At 47.3% G+C, this 25931-nt stretch overlaps 1 protein-coding gene across 1 annotated transcript in view; it reads right to left on the bottom strand.

Annotated features, from left to right (window-relative positions):
- AOPEP (aminopeptidase O (putative)) overlaps positions 1-8389 on the bottom strand; it is an 837890-nt gene extending 829501 nt beyond the window's left edge. Inside the window, exon 1 of the mRNA XM_077299600.1 lies at positions 8280-8389. The gene's annotated coding sequence lies outside the window, so the exon portion shown is untranslated. The remainder of the gene's footprint in view (positions 1-8279) is intronic.
- Positions 8390-25931: the final 17542 nt, after the last annotated feature.

Here is a 25931-nt window from a genome sequence, read left to right as displayed (position 1 = left end):
AAATCGGAGGCAGAGGGACCCCGCCCACCAAATCAGAGGCCGAGGGGCCCCGCTCACCAAAGCGGAGGCCGAGGGTCCCCGCCCACCAAATCGGAGGTCGAGGGTCCCCGCCCACCAAATCGGAGGCCGAGGGTCCCCGCCCACCAAATCGGAGGCCGAGGGTCCCCACCCACCAAATCGGAGGACGAGGGGCCCCACCAACCAAATCGGAGGCCGAGGAGCCCCGCCCACCAAAAGTAAGTGCGGCCCCAAAAGTAAGTGCGCCCCCGGGTGCAAAAGTAAGTGCGCCCCCGGGTGCAAAAGTAAGTGCGCCCCCGGGTGCAAAAGTAAGTGCGCCCCCGGGTGCAAAAGTAAGTGCGCCCCCGGGTGCAAAAGTAAGTGCGCCCCCGGGTGCAAAAGTAAGTGCGCCCCCGGGTGCAAAAGTAAGTGCGCCCCCGGGTGCAAAAGTAAGCGCGCCCCCGGCCCCGGGTGCAAAAGTAAGCGCGCCCCCCAGTCCAGTGTGTGAAAAGTGCTGCTGTAAAGCTGGTAGCACTGTTCAAGCACCATGTATTTCCTTCAGGAAATGCTCATCTAATATATAATTGCCTAGAATACTACTTCCTGCAATTTGTGCCAACTTCCGTGGCTTTGTCCGGAGCTAATGTCCGGAGATAATGTCCGGAGCTAATGTCCGGAGCTAATGTCCGGAGCTAATGTCCGGAGCTAATGTCTGGAGATAAGTGACGTCACCAGTGTCCTACACCCAGGCAGAGCACAGGGGCCCCAGGCAGCATATGGGGCCCCAGGCAGAGCACAGTGGCCCCAGGCAGAGCACAGGGGCCCCAGGCAGCATATGGGGCCCCAGGCAGAGCACAGTGGTCCCAGGCAGAGCACAGGGGCCCCAGGCAGCCTATGGGGCCCCAGGCAGAGCACAGTGGTCCCAGGCAGAGCACAGGGGCCCAAGGCAGCATATGGGGCCCCAGGCAGAGCACAGGGGCCCCAGGCAGCATATGGGGCCCCAGGCAGAGCACAGTGGCCCCAGGCAGAGCACAGGGGCCCCAGGCAGAACATGGGGCCCCAGGCAGAGCACAGGGGCCCCAGGCAGAGCACAGGGGCCCCAGGCAGCATATGGGGCCCCAGGCAGAGCACAGGGGCCCCAGGCAGAGCACAGGGGCCCCAGGCAGCATATGGGGCCCCAGGCAGCATATGGGGCCCCAGGCAGAGCACAGGGGCCCCAGGCAGCATATGGGGCCCCAGGCAGAGCACAGTGGCCCCAGGCAGAGCACAGGGGCTCCAGGCAGAGCACAGGGGCCCCAGGCAGAGCACAGGGGCCCCAGGCAGAGCACAGGGGCCCCAGGCAGCATATGGGGCCCCAGGCAGAGCACAGGGGCCCCAGGCAGCATATGGGGCCCCAGGCAGAGCACAGTGGCCCCAGGCAGCATATGGGGCCCCAGGCAGAGCACAGGGGCCCCAGGCAGCATATGGGGCCCCAGGCAGAGCACAGTGGTCCCAGGCAGAGCACAGGGGCCCAAGGCAGCTTATGGGGCCCCAGGCAGAGCACAGTGGCCCCAGGCAGAACATGGGGCCCCAGGCAGAGCACAGTGGCCCCAGGCAGAGCATAGGGGCCCCAGGCAGAACATGGGGCCCCAGGCAGAGCACAGGGGCCCCAGGCAGAGCACAGGGGCCCCAGGCAGCATATGGGGCCCCAGGCAGAGCACAGGGGCCCCAGGCAGCATATGGGGCCCCAGGCAGAGCACAGTGGTCCCAGGCAGAGCACAGGGGCCCCAGGCAGCCTATGGGGCCCCAGGCAGAGCACAGTGGTCCCAGGCAGAGCACAGGGGCCCAAGGCAGCATATGGGGCCCCAGGCAGAGCACAGGGGCCCCAGGCAGCATATGGGGCCCCAGGCAGAGCACAGTGGCCCCAGGCAGAGCACAGGGGCCCCAGGCAGAACATGGGGCCCCAGGCAGAGCACAGGGGCCCCAGGCAGAGCACAGGGGCCCCAGGCAGCATATGGGGTCCCAGGCAGAGCACAGGGGCCCCAGGCAGAGCACAGGGGCCCCAGGCAGCATATGGGGCCCCAGGCAGAGCACAGGGGCCCCAGGCAGCATATGGGGCCCCAGGCAGAGCACAGTGGCCCCAGGCAGAGCACAGGGGCCCCAGGCAGAACATGGGGCCCCAGGCAGAGCACAGGGGCCCCAGGCAGAGCACAGGGGCCCCAGGCAGCATATGGGGCCCCAGGCAGAGCACAGGGGCCTCAGGCAGCATATGGGGCCCCAGGCAGAGCACAGTGGCCCCAGGCAGCATATGGGGCCCCAGGCAGCATATGGGGCCCCAGGCAGCATATGGGGCCCCAGGCAGAGCACAGTGGTCCCAGGCAGAGCACAGGGGCCCCAGGCAGCTTATGGGGCCCCAGGCAGAGCACAGTGGCCCCAGGCAGAACATGGGGCCCCAGGCAGAGCACAGTGGCCCCAGGCAGAGCACAGTGGCCCCAGGCAGAACATGGGGCCCCAGGCAGAGCACAGTGGCCCCAGGCAGAGCACAGGGGCCCCAGGCAGAACATGGGGCCCCAGGCAGAGCACAGGGGCCCCAGGCAGCATATGGGGCCCCAGGCAGAGCACAGGGGCCCCAGGCAGCATATGGGGTCCCAGGCAGAGCACAGTGGCCCCAGGCAGAGCACAGGGGCCCCAGGCAGCATATGGGGCCCCAGGCAGAGCACAGTGGTCCCAGGCAGAGCACAGGGGCCCCAGGCAGCCTATGGGGCCCCAGGCAGAGCACAGTGGCCCCAGGCAGAACATGGGGCCCCAGGCAGAGCACAGGGGCCCCAGGCAGAGCACAGGGGCCCCAGGCAGCATATGGGGCCCCAGGCAGAGCACAGCGATATTTTGGACCACTGTGCGGTGTTTCAGACCCCCTGTGTGATGTCTGGGGCCCTGTTCTTAAGTATATTAAAGATTAAAGTAACGTATATTAAGGTATATTATAGATCAAATTTGACACGTTTATGAGCACCATTGAGTGATATACTCAAGAATGACATAATTTTTCAAAATTTTATGGTTTCAAACTGTAAACACTCAGAGTTTTTTTTACTTCAACCAGAAAACCTTAACGGTTCATAAAAAACTTGACTGTTCAGGATATGATAAAAGTCATAGTATTCTGAATCTTTAACTTATAAAGATTAGTGTTGAGCGATACCGTCCGATACTTGAAAGTATCGGTATCGGAAAGTATCGGCCGATACCGGCAAAGTATCGGATCCAATCCGATACCGATACCCGATACCAATACAAGTCAATGGGACTCATGTATCGGACGGTATTCCTGATGGTTCCCAGGGTCTGAAGGAGAGGAAACTCTCCTTCAGGCCCTGGGAACCATATTAATGTGTAAAAGAAAGAATTAAAATAAAAAATATTGCTATACTCACCTCTCCGACGCAGCCTGCACCTTACCGAGGGAAGCGGCAGCGTTCTTTGTTTAAAATTCGCGCTTTTCTTTCCTTTACTGAAGTCCCGGCTTGTGATTGGTCGCGTGCCGACCATGTGGCCGGGACGCAACCAATCACAGCAAGCCGTGACGTAATTTCAGGTCCTTCAGGATTTTAAAATTACGTTCCGGCGTTGTGATTGGTTGCGTCGCAGTCACATGGGCAACGCAACCAATCACAGCAAGCCGTGACGTAATTTCAGGTCCTTAAGGATTTTAAAATTACGTCCCAGCTTTGTGATTGGTTGCGTCGCAGTCACACGGGAGACGCAACCAATCACAAGCTGTGACGTCACGGGAGGCTGGACACGCACGCATTTTAAAATGGGCGCGTGTCCAGCCTCCCGTGACGTCCCGGCTTGTGATTGGTTGCGTCGCGATCAACCAATCACAAGCCGGGAGGCTGGACACGCGCGCATTTTAAAATTTTTTGGCAAAGTCGGGTTTCATGAAACCCGACCCGACCCCGACCCCGATGTGACCCCGACCCCACATTTAAGTGTAAAATAAAGAATTAAAATAAAAAATATTGATATACTCACCTCTCCGGAGGCCCCTGGACATCGCCGCTGGTAACCGGCAGCCTTCTTTGCTTAAAATGAGCGCGTTTAGGGCCTTCCATGACGTCACGGCTTCTGATTGGTCGCGTGCCACTCATGTGACCGCCACGCGACCAATCACAAGCCGTGACGTAATTCTCAGGTCCTAAATTCCTCATTCTAGGAATTTAGGACCTGAGAATTACGTCACGGCTTGTGATTGGTCGCGTGAGTGGTCACATGGGCGGCCGCGACCAATCACAAGCCGTGACGTCATCTAAGGCCCTTCACGCGCTCATTCTTAAGAAGGAAGGCTGCCGGAAAGAAGCAGGGCGCGTCCGAGGGTGAGTATATACCTAATAGGAATATACTCACCCTCGGCTTCTTTCTGGCAGCCTTCCTTCCTAAGAATGAGCGCGTGAAGGGCCTTAGATGACGTCACGGGTTGTGATTGGTCGCGTGAGCGGTCACATGGGCGGCCGCGACCAATCACAAGCCGTAACATCACCGCAGGTCATTCACGCGCTCATTCTTAGGAAGGAAGGCTGCCGGTTAGTACCAGGGCTCGTCCGAGGGTGAGTATATCAATATTTTTTATTTTGATTCTTTATTTTACACTTAAATATGGATCCCAGGGCCTGAAGGAGAGTTTCCTCTCCTTCAGACCCTGGGAACCTGTTATGATCCTTAGTGGCTGAGGATCACAAATAGACCAGCAAGTGAATAAACTAAGGACAAGCTCTAGGGAGATGGTAACTGGACTGATCGCAAATCTGAACCTATTCAACACAACTAGAGGTAGCCGGTGAACGTGCCTAAAAAATTCCTAGACGTCTCGAGCCAGCCTGAGGAACTAGCTACCCCTAAAGAGAAAGAAAGACCTCGCTTGCCTCCAGAGAAATAATCCCCAAAGATATAGAAGCCCCCAACAAATATTAACGGTGAAGTAAGAAGAAGGCACATATGTAGGGATGAAATCAGATTCAGCAAAAGAGGCCCACTAGTACTAGAAAGCAGAAAATAGAGCAGGGGTCTATGCGATCAATAAAAAACCCTTACAAAATATCCATCCTGAGATTTCAAGAACCCACGCACCAACTAATGGTGTGTGGGGAGAAACTCAGTCCACTAGAGCATCCAGCAAGCGAGGGAATCACATATTTTAGCAAGCTGGACAAGAAAACATGATAAACACTGCTGATCAAAAAATGAGCAAACAAAACTTAGCTTGTCCTGGATGGACTGGGAGCAAGGTAGTCAGAAGGAATCTGAGTAGCACTGATTACATCGACAGCCGGCAACAAGTGGAAGTGAAACAGCAATATAGGAACCTCCCAGAGGATAACGAACCAGCTGATAGCCAGAGACCAGCAGGATAACAAACCAAGCCACCAGGGGGAGCCCAAAGCAAAAGTCACACCATACCACCAGTGACCACAAGAGGGAGCCTGAAAACAGAGTTCACAACAGGAACCATAGTATCCCATTGCACTGCATTGGGTTTCGTGTTTCGGCCAACCCCGACCCCGACTTTTTTATAGGATCGGCCGATTTCACTCGACCCGACTTTTGAGAAAGTCGGGTTTCGTGAAACCCGACCCGATCCTATAAAAATAAAAGTCGCTCAACCCTAATCACCAGTATTAAAAGTAGTGTGGAGCCATGCAAAGCAAGAATATACTTATCCATGTTTGGGCATGGGTCCATGATTGTGACCCCCTCTTAACAAAATCCTACACCCCAAACAGTTACAATACTACCAAAATCTACATTTTTCAGACAACACTTAAAACGTAGCTTACGCTCTCTTGAATTTGCATGACTGTTTCAGAATAAGATTTCATGTTTTCAAGATATTTTCAGAATGTGAGTCAAGTATAGTTTAGGAGACTTTAGAAACACACATATAACACAAAAAAACTCTCACAAGTTACAAGTAGATCACAATCTCCAAAATCACCTGAAAAACGCATGTACAAAATGTCACAAAACTAAAAACATACTAAAAACACTTAGAATTTTATACACATAAATAGCAAAATGACAAAAGTGTCTCTCTTAGAATGCGTTTATCTTTTCTAACTTTTCTATTCTGGTGAATATGCGCATATTCATGACTGTAATGAGCGGTCCCACGTGACCGCTCACACAGGACAAGCTGCCAGCGCTGAGCGGAGACATCGCGGGAGCTGGGTGAGTATTTCTCTGCAAGGGGCCGGGCGGCGCACTGGGGATGGGAGGCGGGGGTCACCTGCAAACTTTATTTTTAACAAAAAAGAAAAAAAAAATGATCTTTCATCTCTTCTCTCCTGTGGGGGAGAAGAGATGAATGCTGCCTTCAGCACCACACACGGGGGGGGGACAGGGCTTACTGTAGCGCTGTCTCTCCTGCACGGTCCGTGTGGTCCTCAGGCGGCACACGGCTGCCGCACGTGTGCCACACGGATGTGCCACGTGGACACGGATAACTCCGGTACCGGAATTATCTGGACGTGTGAAAGAGGCCTAACTCTGTGGCCTGAAAAACAGGTGTTGTGCGCACATATCCTAAGGGGTATGTGTACATAGAAAAAAAAGGAGCAGAGCAAAAACTCCAAATTTTTTAGGAGTTTTAGCTTTTTTGAGTAATATTTGGAGAGTCACTGAGCAAAAACTCTGCACAATCTTTTCCAAAAACTCAAAACTTTGAGTTTCAGCTCTGAAAACTCAGCAAAAAGAATCAGTCTGAACACATCCCCTGGTTAGGTCACACATCCAAGGAAAAGAGTTTGATTATTCTGATCAGACTTTAGGGCAGAGACAGACTGCCGTATTTCTCGTGCGAGAATCGCATTGTAAACCTCGTACTGGCTGTCGGCTCTCCTGACCTGAGCTTGACAGCTGCATAGAAATACATCATACTGTCTCGCTCAGGTCAGAAGAGGTGCCGGTCAGTGCGTGCAGTGCGATGCGATTCTCACACAAGTTATATGGCAGTCTTACTCAGCTCTAATCAGAGTGTCACCAGTTTTTCCCTCAGTGGGGAGAAAAAAAAAGTGCAGTCTGATTTTTTTTTTTTTTATGGACCTATAGACTTGCATTACGGATTGTTATCCAACACTCGGATAAAAGATAAAAATCAGACATGTCTCAGATTTTTTTTCTATGCACAACTCAATCCGAAGAAAAGCATCTTAAAAACGTCATGCGCACAGACCATAATGCTAGGTTCATGCTGAGGTTCTTTTGTATACTTTCCTGGAGCCAAAATTCACCAAAAAGCCTAAGTTTTGATTAGAGAATTGGGCTCTGTGCACATGGACTCTTTAGACCAGTGTTCCCCAACTCCAGTCCTCAAGGCCCACCAACAGATCATGTTTTCAGGATTTCCTTTGTATTGCACAGGTGATGCAATTATCACCTGGGCAAGACTAAGGAAATCCTGAAAACATGACCTGTTGGTGGGCCTTGAGGACTGGAGTTGGGGACCCCTGCTTTAGACGCAAAGTTTTCCCTGGCGGAGCTGCTTCAGGAAAACGCTGTCATTCCTTTTCCTGAAGCACTTTTGCCATGGTTCTTTTTACTTATACTGTGAAGTATAGAGAGCGAAGAATGAGCATGTCATTCCTTTTAACTGCTTCAGGGTTTCCGAACACTGAAGAGGGTAAAATACATGACACGGGATGAAACAATGTCTTTTGGCATTGCTATGCATTATGATCATTTTATGGGGTGCAGAAGCAGAAGCAGCACTTTTTCTGGTGAATTCTGGGTGGAAAGATGTTGTGTCTTGTAGAGTTTCTGCTCTCCTCAAAAAACGTCTTGCTCGTTTGACTTGTCTGAGTCTTGGGGACATGTAATGTGTGGCCCTAGCCTTACCCTAATGAGGCTTGCAGAAATCCATGTGCTCATCACCAAAACAATCCCGATTACATGACAAATTTTAGTTACTGAAATTTCTGCAACAAATCTGGCACAGGTGAAAACACCACAACCGCTCCATGAGGTTTCTTGCTCCTCTACGAACATGATCTGTGACGGTGGCTGTTCACGCACTTTGGATAAAACTTTGCTTCATGTAAGCGGTATACAATATCCCATATCCTACAGTACAGTGCAGCTAGATGAGTGACGGGCCTGCCGGTAAGAGGTTATTCAGCAGGCTCGCTCTAGTGAGCACATAAAGCAGGAGATATCAGGCTGGTAGATGATGGCAGTGAGGAGGCTGACCTTACTGTGTCTTGGGCTCTGTGTGTTCACCAGCAAAGCCGCCATTGCTCACATAACAATACCTTTCATGAAGTAAAGCTTTATCTGCGTCCAGTGATCACACAGCTGCAGCTATACAGAATGTCTCCCCCCGTGTTGTCTGTGCTCCAAGCTCTCATTCAGGAAATCTCGCACAGCTGTCACAATCTCGTGAGATTTTGTCTGCACACTGAGGCATGCTGCAGTAGCCAAGTCAGATCTCTTCTGTCAGTCAAAGCGTTTGACTTCTTGCTAATGGGGAAAGGCTGGAATAACACGTGTAGTGATGAGCGAGTGTACTCTACTCTTTGCTCGGGTTTTCCCTAGCACGCTCCGAGTATTTGTTGTCCGGAGATTTAGTTTTCAGCACCTCAGCTGAATGATTTACAACTACTAGCCAGGCTGAGTACATGTGGGGGTTCCCTGGTTGACACTTCCTTTGCGTTCACTCCTGTGTTCAACTAAAAAACTAGATCACAACCCCCCCCCCCCCCAAAAAAAAAAAAAAAAAAAATCGTAACTATACTTTCTATGGTTTGGTAACACAAAATAGAGAAACTATTTTCTTTAGCTTTTTATTGTTTTTCTACAATGAAATCAAGTTTTCTTAAAAATATTAAAATCAATTTTTTGTTTGCCACATTCTAAAAACCTGCAGTATGTTAGTTTTAGTACAGAGCAAGCTGGAATAAAAAGGCAAAAAATGTATGAAAAGGCGTAGAGTATGTTCACACGCAGCATATTTGTGGTATTTTTTTCAGCAACCAAAATTTGACAGTAAAACGCTGAGTTCAAAACGGTTAATTTTGCTGCGGTTTTTTAGTATGGATTACTTGTCATTTGTTTAGACTATACTATACTATATAAAACGTAGTTTTAGGGTATGTTTCCACATTCATCAGGCTTTGGTCAGGATTTTATGCAGGTAAAATCCTGACCAAAACTGCACCTGAGGTCACTGGCAGGTCACCTGCGGTGTACCTGCGTGTTTTGCTCATAGTAGCAACATGCTGCGTTTTGAAAAAACGCACCACGCGTGCGTTTTCGCGGCAAAAACGCATGCGTTTTTTAACGCATAGTGGAGTCTGGATTTCATGAAATCCCCTCCACTATGCTGTAACATCTGGACGCTGCATTTTTGACGCTGCGGAAAAACGCAGCGTCAAAAACGCAGCGTTTCCTGAACGTGGAAACATACCCTTATTTGCCAAAAAGAATCAGAAATTATGCAAAACCTGTTTGCGGCATTTTTTGCGTTTGTGCAATTTCTAGGGGTAAAAACGCTGCAAAAACACTGAAATAATTGACATGCTGCTGATTTAAATAACGCTGCAGTTTTCAGATCCAGTAAAAAAAACAAACAAGTTTGTGCATGAGATTTCTGAAATCCTATAGCTTTTGCTGGAACTGTAAAAACACAGCTTTTCTGCAGAAAAAAAAACGCTGCGTGCGAAAATAGCCTTATGCACATTCTGGTAGAAATTATTGTAAATTTTCCAGAATGTGTAAGGGTACACCCTTTCACCAAACCTTGCTTATATTTAAGTGAGGAGAGTGATACAAAAACTTAAAAATTTGCAAATTTTGCCGCAAAGCAGGTGTGTTTTCCATACATTTTATTTATTTTACTGTTAATGTAGAATAGATGGTGGCTTAGCTTTACAGGATGAAGTGTAGTTTTCTTGCTACCATGATAAACACATTTTTATAATTTTTTGGACAGCTGGTGAGGTTTGTTAAAACAGCAATTCTGCCATTATTTTTGTGTTTTTTTTTTCATAGCATGTGATAAACGTCTTAGTTTTGGACTACATGGTCTTACGCGACTTGTACAACTTGTCTGCGACTTGCAGTCATGCGACTGTTTCATAGCTGTAATTATGTTGGAAGAAAACCATGAAATCTCATACAAGTCACATGCAAGACACAGTTGCATGATACTTGCATTGGAGGTTTATGTCAAATGTGTTGAGTGAGACTCATGGCAAGCACCAGCAAATGCAATAGACTTGGAAATAGTGGCGTAGCGCCAATGGCGGCAGACCACATGACCGCTATGGGGTGCTTGTAAGATGGAGGCCCGATGCTGGCAATGGAAATCTCCCGCCCTGCGTCACACTTTCAATTGTATCAGTTGAAAGCAAAGATGGAAGAGGGAGCCCTCCATTCCCTCCTATTTAATTCTCCCTCTGTGTCTGAGCTCTGATATCTCAGCGCAGAGGGCACAATGACGTCACTTTATCACGCCTGATAAGCCGAGATGTGTAGCGCTTCAGACCACACGCTGCAGAGACCGGAACCGGATTGGGGAAAGATAGAGGTCAGAATTTTTTTTAATCATTGATGTAACATTGGCATCCCTGCATTCATATGCTTCTCTCTTCCATCAGGGACGCTGCCTTATTCACCACTCTGCCGCATTCCCTGCTCCGGATTCTGTGCACCAGGGCTTGCGTACACTTCTCAGGTCCCCTGTAGCACGCTCCCTATCTCTTAACAGCATGCACACTCCTAATGTGTCTCAGTCAAATAGCTGGGAGGCACTTAGTACTTAAGGCACCTCCATCTGTTGAGAGGTGTGTTATGACCCCAATGGCGAGGGTCTCAGAGGAACGTGGAAGTCTGCAGAATACAAAAATCCAGCTCATAGGGCAGTGGTAACTGGGTTGACCATATATCTACTCCTAACGCCAACACTAGAAGTAGCCGGGGATCATTCCTACGTTGATTCTAGATGACACGCGCCAGCCGGAGAATCTAGCTACCCCTAGTAGAGGAAAACAAAGACCTTTCTTGCCTCCAGAGAAGGGGACCCCAAAGCTGGATAGAAGCCCCCCACAAATAATGACGGTGAGGTAAGAGGAAATGACAAACACAGAAATGAACCAGGTTTTTAGCACAGAGAGGCCCGCTTACTGATAGCAGAATAAAGAAAGGTAACTTATATGGTCAACAAAAACCCTATCAAAATCCACACTGGAAATTCAAGAACCCCCGAACTGTCTAACGGTCCGGGGGGAGAACACCAGCCCCCTAGAGCTTCCAGCAAAGGTCAGGATATAGATTTGGAACAAGCTGGACAAAAATACAAAACAAAACAAATAGCAAAAAGCAAAAGGCAGACTTAGCTGATATAACTGGAACCAGGATCAGTAGACAAGAGCACAGCAGACTAGCTCTGATAACTACGTTGCCAGGCATTGAACTGAAGGTCCAGGGAGCTTAAATAGCAACACCCCTAACTAACGACCCAGGTGCGGATAAAAGGAATGACAGAAAAACCAGAGTCAAAAAACTAGTAACCACTAGAGGGAGCAAAAAGCAAATTCACAACAGTACCCCCCCCTTAGTGAGGGGTCACCGAACCCTCACCACGACCACCAGGGCGATCAGGATGAGCGGCATGAAAGGCACGAACTAAATCGGCCGCATGAACATCAGAGGCGACCACCCAGGAATTATCCTCCTGACCATAGCCCTTCCACTTGACCAGGTACTGAAGCCTCCGCCTGGAGAGGCGAGAATCCAAGATCTTCTCCACCACGTACTCCAACTCGCCCTCAACCAACACCGGAGCAGGAGGCTCAGCAGAAGGAACTACAGGCACAATGTACCGCCGCAACAAGGACCTATGAAATACATTGTGAATAGCAAACGACACAGGAAGATCCAGACGAAAAGATACAGGATTAAGGATTTCCAATATCTTGTAAGGCCCAATAAAACGAGGTTTAAATTTGGGAGAGGAGACCTTCATAGGAACAAAGCGGGAAGAAAGCCACACCAAATCCCCAACGCGTAGTCGGGGACCCACACCGCGGCGGCGGTTGGCAAAGCGCTGAGCCTTCTCCTGTGACAACTTCAAGTTGTCCACCACATGATTCCAGATCTGCTGCAACCTATCCACCACAGAATCCACCCCAGGACAGTCAGAAGGCTCCACATGACCCGAAGAAAAGCGAGGATGGAAACCAGAGTTGCAGAAAAAAGGCGAAACCAAGGTGGCGTAACTAGCCCGATTATTAAGGGCAAACTCAGCCAACGGCAAGAATGTCACCCAATCGTCCTGATCAGCAGAGACAAAACACCTCAAATAAGCCTCCAAAGTCTGATTGGTTCGCTCCGTCTGTCCATTAGTCTGAGGATGGAAAGCAGACGAAAACGACAAATCAATGCCCATCCTACTACAAAAGGATCGCCAGAACCTGGAAACGAACTGGGATCCTCTGTCTGACACAATATTCTCAGGGATGCCGTGCAAACGAACCACGTTCTGGAAAAACACAGGAACCAGATCGGAAGAGGAAGGCAGCTTAGGCAAAGGAACCAAATGGACCATCTTGGAGAAGCGATCACATATCACCCAGATAACGGACATGCCCTGAGATAGCGGAAGATCAGAAATGAAATCCATGGAGATATGAGTCCAAGGTCTCTTCGGGACAGGCAAGGGCAAGAGCAAACCGCTGGCACGAGAACAGCAAGGCTTAGCTCGAGCACAAGTCCCACAGGACTGCACAAATGACCGCACATCCCTTGACAAGGAAGGCCACCAAAAGGACCTGGCCACCAGATCTCTGGTGCCAAAAATTCCCGGGTGACCTGCCAACACCGAGGAATGAACCTCGGAAATGACTCTGCTGGTCCACTTATCCGGGACAAACAGTCTGTCAGGTGGACAAGACTCAGGCCTATCAGCCTGAAATCTCTGCAACACACGTCGCAGATCCGGAGAAATAGCTGACAAGATAACTCCATCTTTAAGAATACCAACAGGATCAGCGACTCCAGGAGCATCAGGCACAAAGCTCCTAGAAAGAGCATCGGCCTTCACATTCTTTGAACCTGGTAAATACGAGACAACAAAATCAAAGCGGGAGAAAAACAATGACCAGCGGGCCTGTCTCGGATTAAGGCGTTTAGCAGACTCGAGATACATCAGATTTTTGTGATCAGTCAAGACCACCACACGATGCTTAGCACCCTCGAGCCAATGACGCCACTCCTCAAATGCCCATTTCATGGCCAACAACTCCCGATTGCCCACATCATAATTTCGCTCGGCAGGCGAAAACTTCCTAGAGAAAAAGGCACAAGGTTTCATAACAGAGCAACCAGGGCCTCTCTGCGACAAAACGGCCCCTGCCCCAATCTCCGAAGCATCCACCTCAACCTGAAAGGGAAGTGAGACGTCAGGCTGGCACAAAACAGGCGCCGAAGTAAACCGGCGTTTCAACTCCTGGAAAGCCTCCACGGCAGCAGGAGCCCAGTTAGCTACATCGGAGCCCTTCTTGGTCATATCCGTCAAAGGTTTCACAATGCTAGAAAAATTAGCGATAAAACGACGGTAGAAGTTAGCGAAGCCCAAGAACTTCTGAAGACTCTTAACTGACGAGGGCTGAGTCCAATCAAGAATAGCTCGGACCTTGACTGGGTCCATCTCCACAGCAGAAGGGGAAAAAATGAACCCCAAAAAGGGAACCTTCTGTACACCAAAGAGACACTTTGAGCCCTTGACAAACAAAGAATTTTCACGCAAAATTTTAAAGACCAACCTGACCTGCTCCACATGCGAATCCCAATTATCAGAAAAAACCAAAATATCATCCAGATAAACAATCAAAAATTTATCCAGATACTTCCGGAAAATGTCATGCATAAAGGACTGAAAAACTGAAGGCGCATTGGAGAGCCCAAAAGGCATCACCAAGTACTCAAAATGACCTTCGGGCGTATTGAATGCGGTTTTCCATTCATCACCTTGCTTAATGCGCACAAGGTTGTACGCACCACGAAGGTCTATCTTGGTGAACCACTTGGCACCCTTAATCCGGGCAAACAAGTCAGACAACAGCGGTAAAGGATACTGAAATTTGACAGTGATCTTATTTAAAAGCCGATAATCAATACAAGGTCTCAAAGATCCGTCCTTTTTTGCCACAAAAAAGAATCCCGCACCAAGAGGGGAAGAAGACGGACGAATATGTCCTTTTTCCAGAGACTCCTTGATATATGAACGCATAGCGGTATGTTCAGGTACCGACAGATTAAACAGTCTTCCCTTAGGAAATTTACTGCCTGGGATCAAATCTATAGCACAGTCACAGTCCCTATGAGGAGGCAGTGCACTGGACTCAGACTCACTGAAGACATCCTGATAATCAGACAAATACTCCGGAACTTCCGAAGGCGTAGAAGAAGCAATAGACACAGGCAGGGAATCCTCATGAATACCACGACAGCCCCAACTTGAGACTGACATAGCCTTCCAGTCCAGGACTGGATTATGGGTCTGTAACCATGGCAGCCCTAAAACGACCAAATCATGCATTTTATGTAAAACCAGGAAACGTATCACCTCGCGGTGTTCAGGAGTCATGCACATGGTAACCTGAGTCCAATACTGCGGTTTATTTGCTGCCAATGGTGTAGCATCAATACCCCTAAGAGGAATAGGATTTTCTAATGGTTCAAGAGTAAATCCACAGCGCTTAGCAAATGAGAGATCCATGAGACTCAGGGCAGCACCTGAATCTACAAACGCCATGACAGGATAAGATGACAGTGAGCAAATCAAAGTTACAGACAGAATAAATTTAGGTTGCAAATTACCAACGGTGACAGGACTAACAACCTTAGCTATACGTTTAGAGCATGCTGAGATAACATGTGTAGAATCACCACAGTAGTAGCACAAGCCATTCCGGCGTCTATGAATTTTCCGCTCATTTCTAGTCAGGATTCTATCACATTGCATTAAATCAGGTGTCTGTTCAGACAACACCATGAGGGAATTTGCGGTTTTTCTATCACATTGCACCGAATTAGGTGTCTGTTCAGACAACACCATGAGAGAATTTGCGGTTTTGCGCTCCCGCAACCGCCGGTCAATTTGAATAGCCAGTGCCATAGTATCATTCAGACCTGTGGGAATGGGAAAACCCACCATAACATTCTTAATGGCTTCAGAAAGGCCATTTCTAAAATTAGCGGCCAGTGCACACTCGTTCCAATGTGTCAGCACGGACCATTTCCGAAATTTTTGGCAATACACTTCAGCCTCGTCCTGCCCCTGAGACATAGACAGCAAGGCCTTTTCTGCCTGAATCTCAAGATTGGGTTCCTCATAAAGTAAACCGAGCGCCAGAAAAAACGCATCAAGATCAGCCAATGCCGGATCTCCTGGCGCCAGCGAAAAAGCCCAATCCTGAGGGTCGCCCCGTAAGAACGAAATAACAATTTTTACTTGCTGAGCAGAATCTCCTGATGAACAGGGTCTCAGGGACAAAAACAATTTACAATTATTCACGAAATTCCTAAACTTAAACCTGTCTCCGGAAAACAGTTCAGGAATCGGTATTTTAGGTTCTGACCTAGGATTTCTGATAACATAGTCTTGTATGCCCTGCACACGAGTAGCCAGCTGGTCCACACTTGTAATCAAGGTCTGGACATTCATGTCTGCAGCAAGCATAGCCACTCTGAGGTAAAGGGGAAGGAGAAAAAAAAAAAAAAAAAAAACTCAGAATCTTCTTTCTTATAATCCCTCTTCTGCAATGCATTAAACATTTAATACTGGCCTGGCAAACTGTTATGACCCCAATGGCGAGGGTCTCAGAGGAACGTGGAAGTCTGCAGAATACAAAAATCCAGCTCATAGGGCAGTGGTAACTGGGTTGACCATATATCTACTCCTAACGCCAACACTAGAAGTAGCCGGGGATCATTCCTACGTTGATTCTAGATGACACGCGCCAGCCGGAGAATCTAGCTACCCCTAGTAGAGGAAAACAAAGACCTTTCTTGCCTCCAGAGAAGGGGACCCCAAAGCTGGATAGAAGCCCCCCACAAATAATGACGGTGAGGTAAGAGGAAATGACAAACACAGAAATGAACCAGGTTTTTAGCACAGAGAGGCCCGCTTACTGATAGCAGAATAAAGAAAGGTAACTTATATGGTCAACAAAAACCCTATCAAAATCCACACTGGAAATTCAAGAACCCCCGAACCGTCTAACGGTCCGGGGGGAGAACACCAGCCCCCTAGAGCTTCCAGCAAAGGTCAGGATATAGATTTGGAACAAGCTGGACAAAAATACAAAACAAAACAAATAGCAAAAAGCAAAAGGCAGACTTAGCTGATATAACTGGAACCAGGATCAGTAGACAAGAGCACAGCAGACTAGCTCTGATAACTACGTTGCCAGGCATTGAACTGAAGGTCCAGGGAGCTTAAATAGCAACACCCCTAACTAACGACCCAGGTGCGGATAAAAGGAATGACAGAAAAACCAGAGTCAAAAAACTAGTAACCACTAGAGGGAGCAAAAAGCAAATTCACAACAGAGGTGCCTGAGCAACAATTATGTTTAGTCAGGATGCAATCTGATAGCTTGTTGTAAGGTCCCTGTACCTGTCCAGTTAAACCTGTCCCAGTTCCAGTTCTATGTACCTTGGCCAGCCTAGTCTGAAACTGTGCCTGAAACCGCATCTGTGGTGCCCGAAACCACTCCACCGGTATCTGAACCTGAAACTGTTACGGCAGTACCTGAACCTGCAACTGCTCCGGTAGTACCTGAACCTGCAACTGCTCCGGCAGTACCCAAATCTGATACCGCTTCAGTGGTACCTGAATTTGAAACTGATCTGGCAGTACCTGAACAAATGTTGTGCCATCTGAAACAGCACTAATATCTGTTCCACCAGAATCCGGTCTCACCTTGGACCTCGAGTCTGGGTCTGCTTTCTTGACAATTGGGGTCAGCTGCTGTGGTATCAGGATCTGTCCTGGCATCTGGCGTCCACCTATGGCTCAAGTCTAACCACATCATCAGGAATTCTAGTGAAAACCCAGGTGGTCACTTAGATATACCCTACCAGCTCTCCCCGGTCCATTGCACAGAGGGTCCAGGATCCACCAGCGTGACAGTTTGCTCAGGTCATGGACCCCACTGATCTCAAGACCTCTCCATTCTTGGAGTTATTCCAAGAGATATCCCAGCAACATGATTAACAGGGCAAAATCCTGCCCTATCTGTGGACAATGAATACTTGTTTGGATACCTTGATGTCAGCTGCTCCACCCAAGCAGCAGCAGCAGATGCAGCAATGTCCACTCAAGAAACTTGACTTGCACCTCACCTGCCTGCACCACCATGGGATGGGCATCCCAAGCAGTGCCGTGGTTTTATTAACCAGTGCACCCTGCACTATGAACTGCTGACCCACTAGTTCCCCTTTGATCAGGCTAAAGTAGCGTTCCTAATGTGTCACTTGGAAGGAGAGGCCCAGGCATGGCTCAGTCGCCTAACAAACAAAATATCCTGTGACCTCGGATTTGCAGGTCTCCTGGAGGCGTTCTGTAAGTTCTTCGATGACCCAGGCAGTGTCACTCCTGCAGCATCTTCCCTTCTCAGGCTGCGTTAGGGAGGTCTGACTGTAGGCCATATAACGAGGCTGTGGGACACCTAGTGGATGAGACATAAACCTGGAGTAATACTTTAGTGTGTGTGTATATATATATATACATATATGTGTGTGTATATATATATATATATATATATATATATATATAAATATATTGAGGACTAGAAGGGCTTAATTGTTTGTGAGCAGCTGAACAGTTGGGAGAGATGGTTGCTCACCATATCTCCACCGCTGGGTGCGGTTCACTTTGCAAAATGAGACCTGTTTGTCTCACAGATTGCGGTGTGTAAGGCCAGTCTCACACGTCCAGATAATTCCGGTACCGGTTATCCGTGCCCGTGTGTCTGTGTGCTCACGTAGGCCATCCGTGTGCTGTCCGTGTGCTGTCCGTGTGTCCGTTTTTGTCGTCCGTGTGCTGTCCGTGTGCATACGTATCACACACAAAGGTTTACAGGTCCATATGAGGGGTTAAGGCATTAATTAAAGGCTTGAAACTTGCAAAGGTGTGAGCCATTAGTGATCATGTGTTAAAACAGTTCCTAAAAAGTTTTGGTCAATGACATATCATCTTAGGGGTGTGTGTTAGGACTCCTTAGGTGTCACAAATATGTCTACTGACAATGAGGCATTGTTGTGGTTGGCATGGCTTGTATCATTCACGTCGCTTTGGGGTTCGCAACCATATGCAAAAGAGGAACCACAGCTGCAAAAGAGGCTAGTGAGTAATTTTCCTGGTCAGTAGGTTAGACAATGGTCATAATCATTACTGCAAAACATGTATTGGTTAACCCTTGACATACAAATGAAGCCAAACACACAGTTTGGATAGGTATTCTAACTAACAATCAAATATTAGGGCCCACAACCAAACTCTTAACATGGACACTTTGTGAAATGTTCCTTCTAAGTCACACCTGTGTGGTGCATTAATGGGTGTGTGTTTTATTGGAGCAAACATGTATTTTATGTTTATCTGTGCTGTATTACATTCACTATGTAAAGCTTTTTTTAATTAGCAACATAAACAACAATTGATGGCGATTGTTTCACATCCAAACTATGGTTTTGTTAACAGATTTCTGGCTACTGGACACTCATATTCATCACTTCATCTTGAGTTCCTCCTTGGCACATCAACCATATCTGGGATTGTGCGCTCAACCTGTGATGTGATTTGGGACAAGCTAAAGAGCTGCCTCATGCCTCAGCCAAACACACAAGACTGGCTGCGTATTGCCCAGGGTTTCATGGAATCCACTGAGTTCCCAAACTGCCTTGGTGCCCTGGATGGTAAACACATTCATGTTAAAAAGCCGCCAAACTCTGGTTCTCGTTATTTTAATTATAAACAATATTTTTCCATTGTGCTCCTGGCTGTAGCTGACAGCAACTACTGTTTTGTTCTTGCTGACATTGGGTCATATGGGAGTGCCTCTGATGCTCGCATCTTTAGAGCTTCCAGATTAGCTCAGCGACTTGCTGACAGTAATTTAAATCTTCTACAACCATGTGTGCCTCCTGGTGCATCAGTCCCACCTGCACCATTTATCATGGTTGCTGATGAGGGTTTTGCGCTCTCAAGGTATGTTCTGAGACCCTTTCCACGTCGATGTTTGGACAACCGGAAAATAATTTTTAACACTCGACTGATGAAAGCCCGTCGATTCGATGAGTGTGCTTTTGGAATCTTGACTTCAAGATGGCGTATTTTTGAAACACAAATCCAAATGCATCCCCAAAATGTACAGGCAGTCATAAAGGCTACTGTTCTTTTGCACAATTTATGCTGACAACAAGAACCATCCTTGGATGATGTTGATGATGGGAGAGTGGTTAATGTGGCATTACCAGAGGATAGAGACCATGCTCCCCGAGTATCTCACTCTGCCCTTAGAGTGAGGAATATTTTTGCAGATTTTTTTTATAACGCCAGAGGGTAGTGTGCCATGGCAAATGGAGGACCACAACTAATGCTACACTTAAAAATGTATCATGTCCAAGAGTGTTTTCTTATTATTTAACAATTTTTGGTTTTCCTCTCATTACAAATTGGTTATGGACTCGCAAGGCAATGAGGACCCTTGACGTGGGTTGCGAGCTTACATTTGATGTGGGTAACTGATACATGGGTGTCTCAAACCCTCATTGCTACCCCTAACAAATAACTAATACCTCATTATAATGTGTTTACTGTGAGTGTCCAAAATATGCCATGTATTAAAGTATGTATTTGCTAAGATAATTGTAGACTAACAACAAATACCTAAGACACTCATTAACTGTGTTCTGGAAGAAGAGTGGGTGACCGTTCGATCATGTTGTTCAGACATACTGTAATTGAAGAGTACATTTACACTGCTATTTGGCCATGGTCAATAGCTCAACGCAGTTGAGACTGTGAGATGGCACAGCTTCAATGACCTCAATGATAGTCAATAAAGCTGCGTGCACCACCACCATCTCCTCCTTTACCATTATTTTGAATCCCTGACGGCTTAATATTACCACCATCCTGTTTTGAAATTGTGTATGGGCAAAATATGGATGAGTTGTTTGGACCTAACCTTGGCCAGGTATGGTGTATTTGTTAAATGTAAGAACAATTATGATTATGCTCATATCAATAAAGTAGTGTTAAAATTACATATACATTGACAAATAAACAAGACATATTAACACTTTCAGAATGTGTTTTATTTTTCGGACAACACATTTAGTCAGCCGATTGTGTAGGCCAAATAAAGCTAACTTTGAAACAACCAAATGAAGGTAACATACTTAGGTTACTCATAAATCAACAAAGTCACCATGACTGGAGAAAGATTCATCCGTGGTATTTTCTGCGCTGACACATTCGAGGCTGGATGAGGGTGTGGGCATTTGTCCTGTAGGCACTGTGGGCTGGCATGTGGTTGTTTGACGAGGTTCATTGTGCAAAACTGATGGTGGGACAGATGTAGATGGGGTATAAGGTTGTGTTTTGTAAGACTCCTTTACAAATATTTGAGACCCACTTTGTGGGTGAGGTAAAGTAGGTTGTGACTGACCAATCTGGCTCACATATGATTGGGAACTACTATAGGTCTCACATCTTGCCATACGGTTGGGCGGAACAAATTGGGTGACCATAGGTGTCTGGTGCCTTGATGGCAGATTGTAGGGCTGTGGACTAGCAAAATGAGCACCACTACTATCACCCACAGACATGCTGGAGGACATTGATCCATAATTTTGGCTGTAGGTGGTGCTTGGATCAGACCTTTGCCAATATTGCTGAGTTGTGGCACGGGCATGAGGCACAGAGGTAGGACCAGACCTTTGCCCAAATTGCTGGCTACTGGCACGAGGCACAGAGTTAGGAACAGACATTTGCCCATATTGCTGGCTACTGGCACGGGCATGAGGCACAGAGGTAGGACCAGACATTTGACCATAATCATGAGTGCAGCAATGGGCAGGAGGAAACCAAACAGGAGCAGACATTTGGGGATAACTATGTCTTACGGCAGGAGGTGGAAGCATGGACGAGGGTGCAGGCATTTCCTGTGATTGTTGTGTACCTACATTTTGTGCATTTGGTACATTGGTAGCAGATGGCATTTGTATTTGATGCTGGGCAGTTCGCCATTGTTCAATGGTACCTAGCACCTGGTTTGGTTCCTGCTCTCCTTGGCTTGCAGCAATGAGGGTCAAGATTGCAGCACGTACTCGTTCCTGCCATCCAGGAACTTTGCCAAGGCAAGGAGACAGGGAGCGACAAAACCGATCTACAGAATTTTCTGGTGTCATGGAATTGAGTATGGATAAAACTCTAGCATCAATGAGCTCGGCAGCATACGTGGCTGGTCATGTCGCCTGGTTCGCCTATCTCGGAGAGTGTGTGTTAGATACTGAGGTAGATTGGCTGTTGATGCTGCCTGTGGTGCTGGGGCTGCTGTTTGTGATGTGGTTGGGGCTGTTGTTTGTGTGCTTTCAGGACCAGCATCAGTGGATATTTCTGCAGCATCAGACACCTACTCGTCAGGCTGCGTTGATGGAGTGGGTTCTGCTGGGGCTTCGGTCTCTGATGCCAAGGTACATAGCACTGATCTTGCTGTTGTTGGCGAATCACCAGATGTAGTGTTTTTGTTTTTTTACATTTACAATGGTAACCAGGGTAAACATCGGGTTACTAAGCGCGGCCTTGCGCTTAGTAACCCGATATTTACCCTGGTTACAAGCGAACACATCGCTGGATCGGTGTCACACACACCGATCCAGCGATGACAGCGGGTGATCCAGCGACGAAATAAAGTTTCAAACGATCTGCTACGACGTACGATTCTCAGCAGGGTCCCTGATCGCAGTAGCGTGTCAGACACAGCGAGATCGTATGTATATCGCTGGAACGTCACGGATCGTGCCGTCGTAGCGACCAAAGTGCCACTGTGAGACGGTACCCTAAGAATTATGTGACCATTTAGCACCATGTTGTAATGTTAAAAATTACGATATGACTAGCATGAGCATTGTTATAAACTGTTGCCAAAAACATAGCCTGCAGGACTGTGGCTGGGTATAACAACACAAACATTACCATAATTAGCAAAGACCATTAGCCATATGTAAAGGTACCGTCACACTAAACGATATCGCTAGCGATCCGTGACGTTGCAGCGTCCTGGCTAGCGATATCGTTTAGTTTGACACGCAGCAGCGATCAGGATCCTGCTGTGATGTCGCTGGTCGCTGAATAAAGTTCAGAACTTTATTTGGTCGTCCGATCGCCGTGTATCGTTGTGTTTGACAGCAAAAGCAACGATACCAGCGATATTTTACACTGGTAACCAGGGTAAACATCGGGTTACTAAGCGCAGGGCCGCGCTTAGTAACCCGATGTTTACCCTGGTTACCAGCGTAAAATGTAAAAAAAACAAACAGTACATACTTACATGCGTCCCCAGGCGTCCGCTTCCCACACTGACTGAGCGCCGCAAAGTGAAAGTGAAAGCATAGCACAGCGGTGACGTCACCGCTGTGCCCTGCTACTGCCGGCGGCGCTCAGTCATTGCAGGAAGCGGACGCCGGGGGACTCATGTAAGTATGTACTGTTTGTTTTTTTTACATTTTACGCTGGTAACCAGGGTAAACATCGGGTTACTATGCGCGGCCCTGCGCTTAGCAACCCGATGTTTACCCTGGTTACCCGGGGACCTCGGCATCGTTGGTCGCTGGAGAGCGGTCTGTGTGACAGCTCTCCAGCGACCAAACAGCGACGCTGCAGCGATCGGCATCGTTGTCGCTATCGCTGCAGCGTCGCTTAGTGTGACGGTACCTTAAGGGCTTGACTTGTGTGAATAATTGTGTATGATGATGGCATTAATTAAGTGTAAACATTTGATTTCAATCAGTCACACACAAACTGTGTTGTGCCCAGCAAGACATGTTTAAATAAAACCCTCCAAGGAGCTACTATGTGAGATTTTTTGGGTATGTTGGTTTAAAAATAGCAGTCAGCACATGTTGATCCTTAGATGTTTAACATTATATTATTTTACTAAATTTAAAAAAAAAACCATTAACAGAGACTTTAGGAGCAACACTTTTTGCATATAGTACACCGGTCAATTAACAGATTTTAAAAAACAAAAACATTGTTACGCATAAGATAAAATAATGTTAGATATCTATGGAGATATGCTTGAATACAGTTCACAGTGCAAAATATGATGTTACACGTTTTGTTACGCCAGGGAAGTGTGGACAAAAAATGCAGGTTGTGCACAAGCCAGACAACTAGGCCTTGAGTTACCTAGGTATTCATTACTGTTTGCAAACATGAAAACTACACTTTGCAAAATATAAAGATACACACCAGAAATAAAATGCTGCCAGAAACACACACTGCATTTTTAAGCAATTTCTAACAAGCATGGTTCATGAGTAATTATAAAATAAAACACAGGGAACATACTGGAAAGTACAAAGAATATTGTAAAGTGTATATGATAAGGTCCATGTAAATATAAAGCTTAAGAACACATAAGCCAAATGCTTATGATGGTAAAACATGGACCATAACATATATAAAGCACAATATGAAGTAGTGTCATATGTTTCTATGATTTACATGTTCAATACAACAAGGAACATCTATGGGGTAACTTACCAAACTTTGCCTGCTTTGCTGGTGAATATGTGGACCACCCAGGTCTGGGGTACAGCAGCTCAGCTACAGCAAACCAAGCACGTTCAATTGCCAGCCTGTCATGGTATCCTTCGCATCGTGTGTCCCATAGTTCAGGATGTTGCTCCACCAAACTTATTAGCCGCTCTGTGTCCACACGGGGGTGGGCCATAATATTATCCACAGTCACCAGAGTATAAAGATGCCAGCACTCTGATAACTTGCCAACTTCACCTCAGAGCATAAAATGATGTCTAGACTTATGGTAAACTTTGGGCCAAGCAATGTCTAGACACCTGTCTGGTAATGATACAATTGCTTCGAATGTTAACCCTCAAATTTTAAAAACGCACACGGACAGCACACGGACGGCATCCGTGTGCGATACGTGTTGACACGCACCCATTAACTTTAATGGGTCCGTGTGATCCGTGCGCTCCCACGAACACTGACATGTCTCCGTGTTTTGCACACGGACACACTGTCCGCGAAAAATCAATAACATGTGCAGAGACACATTGATTTTAATGTGTCTACGTGTGTCAGTGTCTCCGGTTCGTGAGGAAACTGTCACAACACGTACCGGAGCCACTGATGTGTGAAACAGGCCTAAAAAACAATAAGGAGAAATAAGGAGTAGCAGGTGAAAAAAGAGTAAGAATCAAATACAAATTTTATTAAGTATCAAAAGGTAAAATTCATACAATGCAGTGACCAAACACCAAGACAGTACAGATATGCCAGGGTCACCCATTAACCCATTCACCCTGAAGCCTGTTTACAACTTCCTGACAAGGCCATTTTTTTAAATTCTGACCACTGTCAATTTATGAGGTCATAACTCTGGAACGCTTCACCGGATCCTGCTGATTCTGAGAATTTTTTTCTCATGACCTATTGTACTTCATGATAGTGGTAAAATTTCTCCGATATGACTGGCGTTTATTTGTGAAAAAAATGAAAATTTGGCAAAAATTTTAAAAATTTTGTAATTTTCAAAATTTTTATTTTTATGCCCTTAAATCAGAGAGTCATATTGCATAAAATAGTTAGTAAATAACATCTCCCATATGTCTACTTTACATCAGCATTATTTTGGAAACATAAATTTTTTGTTAGGAAGTTATAAGGGTTAAAAGTTGACCAGCGATTTCTCATTTTTACAACAAAATTTGCAAAACCATTTTATTTAGGGACCACTTCACATTTGAAGTGACATTGAGGGGCCTATATGACAGAAAATACCCAAAAGTGACACCATTCTAAAAACTGCACCCCTCAAGGTACTCAAAACCACATTCAAGAAGTTTATTAACCCTTTAAGTGCTTCACAGGAATTTTTATAATGTGGAAGGAAAAAATAAACATTTACTTTTCTTTCACAAAAATTTTCATTAACACCTAATTTTTTATACTTTTGCAAGGGTAACAGGAGAAATTGCTCCATACAATTTGTTGTACCATTTCTCCTGAGTATGCCGATACCCCATATGTGGGGGAAAACCACTGTTTGGGCGCACGGCAAGGCTTGAAAGGGAAGGAGCGCAATTTGACTTTTTGAATGCAAAATTTGATTAAATAATTTGCAGACACCATGTCACGTTTGAAGAGCCCCTGATGTGCCTAAACAGTAGAAATGGAGCGCCCGCTAGGGCAGTGGAGTACTCGGACTGGTTCCGATGGTACTTAATCTCTTAATCCCATATGACGTATTATCCCGTCAAGGTGACCTGGGACTTAATTCCCAGTGACGGGATAGTACGTCATATGCAATCGGCCGCACTCATGGGGGGAGCGCGGCCGATCGCGGCCGGGTGTCAGCTGACTATCGCAGCTGACATCCGACACTATGTGCCAGGAGCGGTCACGGACCACCCCCAGCACATTAACCCCCGACACACCGCGATCAAACATGATCACAGTGTTCCAGCGGTATGTGATCGCGTTGCTCCGACCGTCTCTTACCTCCTCTCCCTGCAGGCCCTGGAACCAAAATGGCCGTGGGGCTGCATCCGGGTCCTGCAGGGAGGTGACTTACCAAGCGCCTGCTCAGAGCAGGCGCTGGTAAGCCTGCAGCGCTGTAGGTCAGATCGCTCATCTGACA

The sequence above is a fragment of the Ranitomeya variabilis genome, chromosome 1 (assembly GCF_051348905.1).
Source record: "Ranitomeya variabilis isolate aRanVar5 chromosome 1, aRanVar5.hap1, whole genome shotgun sequence".
NCBI classification, from domain to species: Eukaryota; Metazoa; Chordata; class Amphibia; order Anura; family Dendrobatidae; genus Ranitomeya; species Ranitomeya variabilis.
The sequence above is the reverse complement of the archived record's forward strand: the minus strand, read 5'-3'. Positions and strand labels throughout refer to the sequence as shown.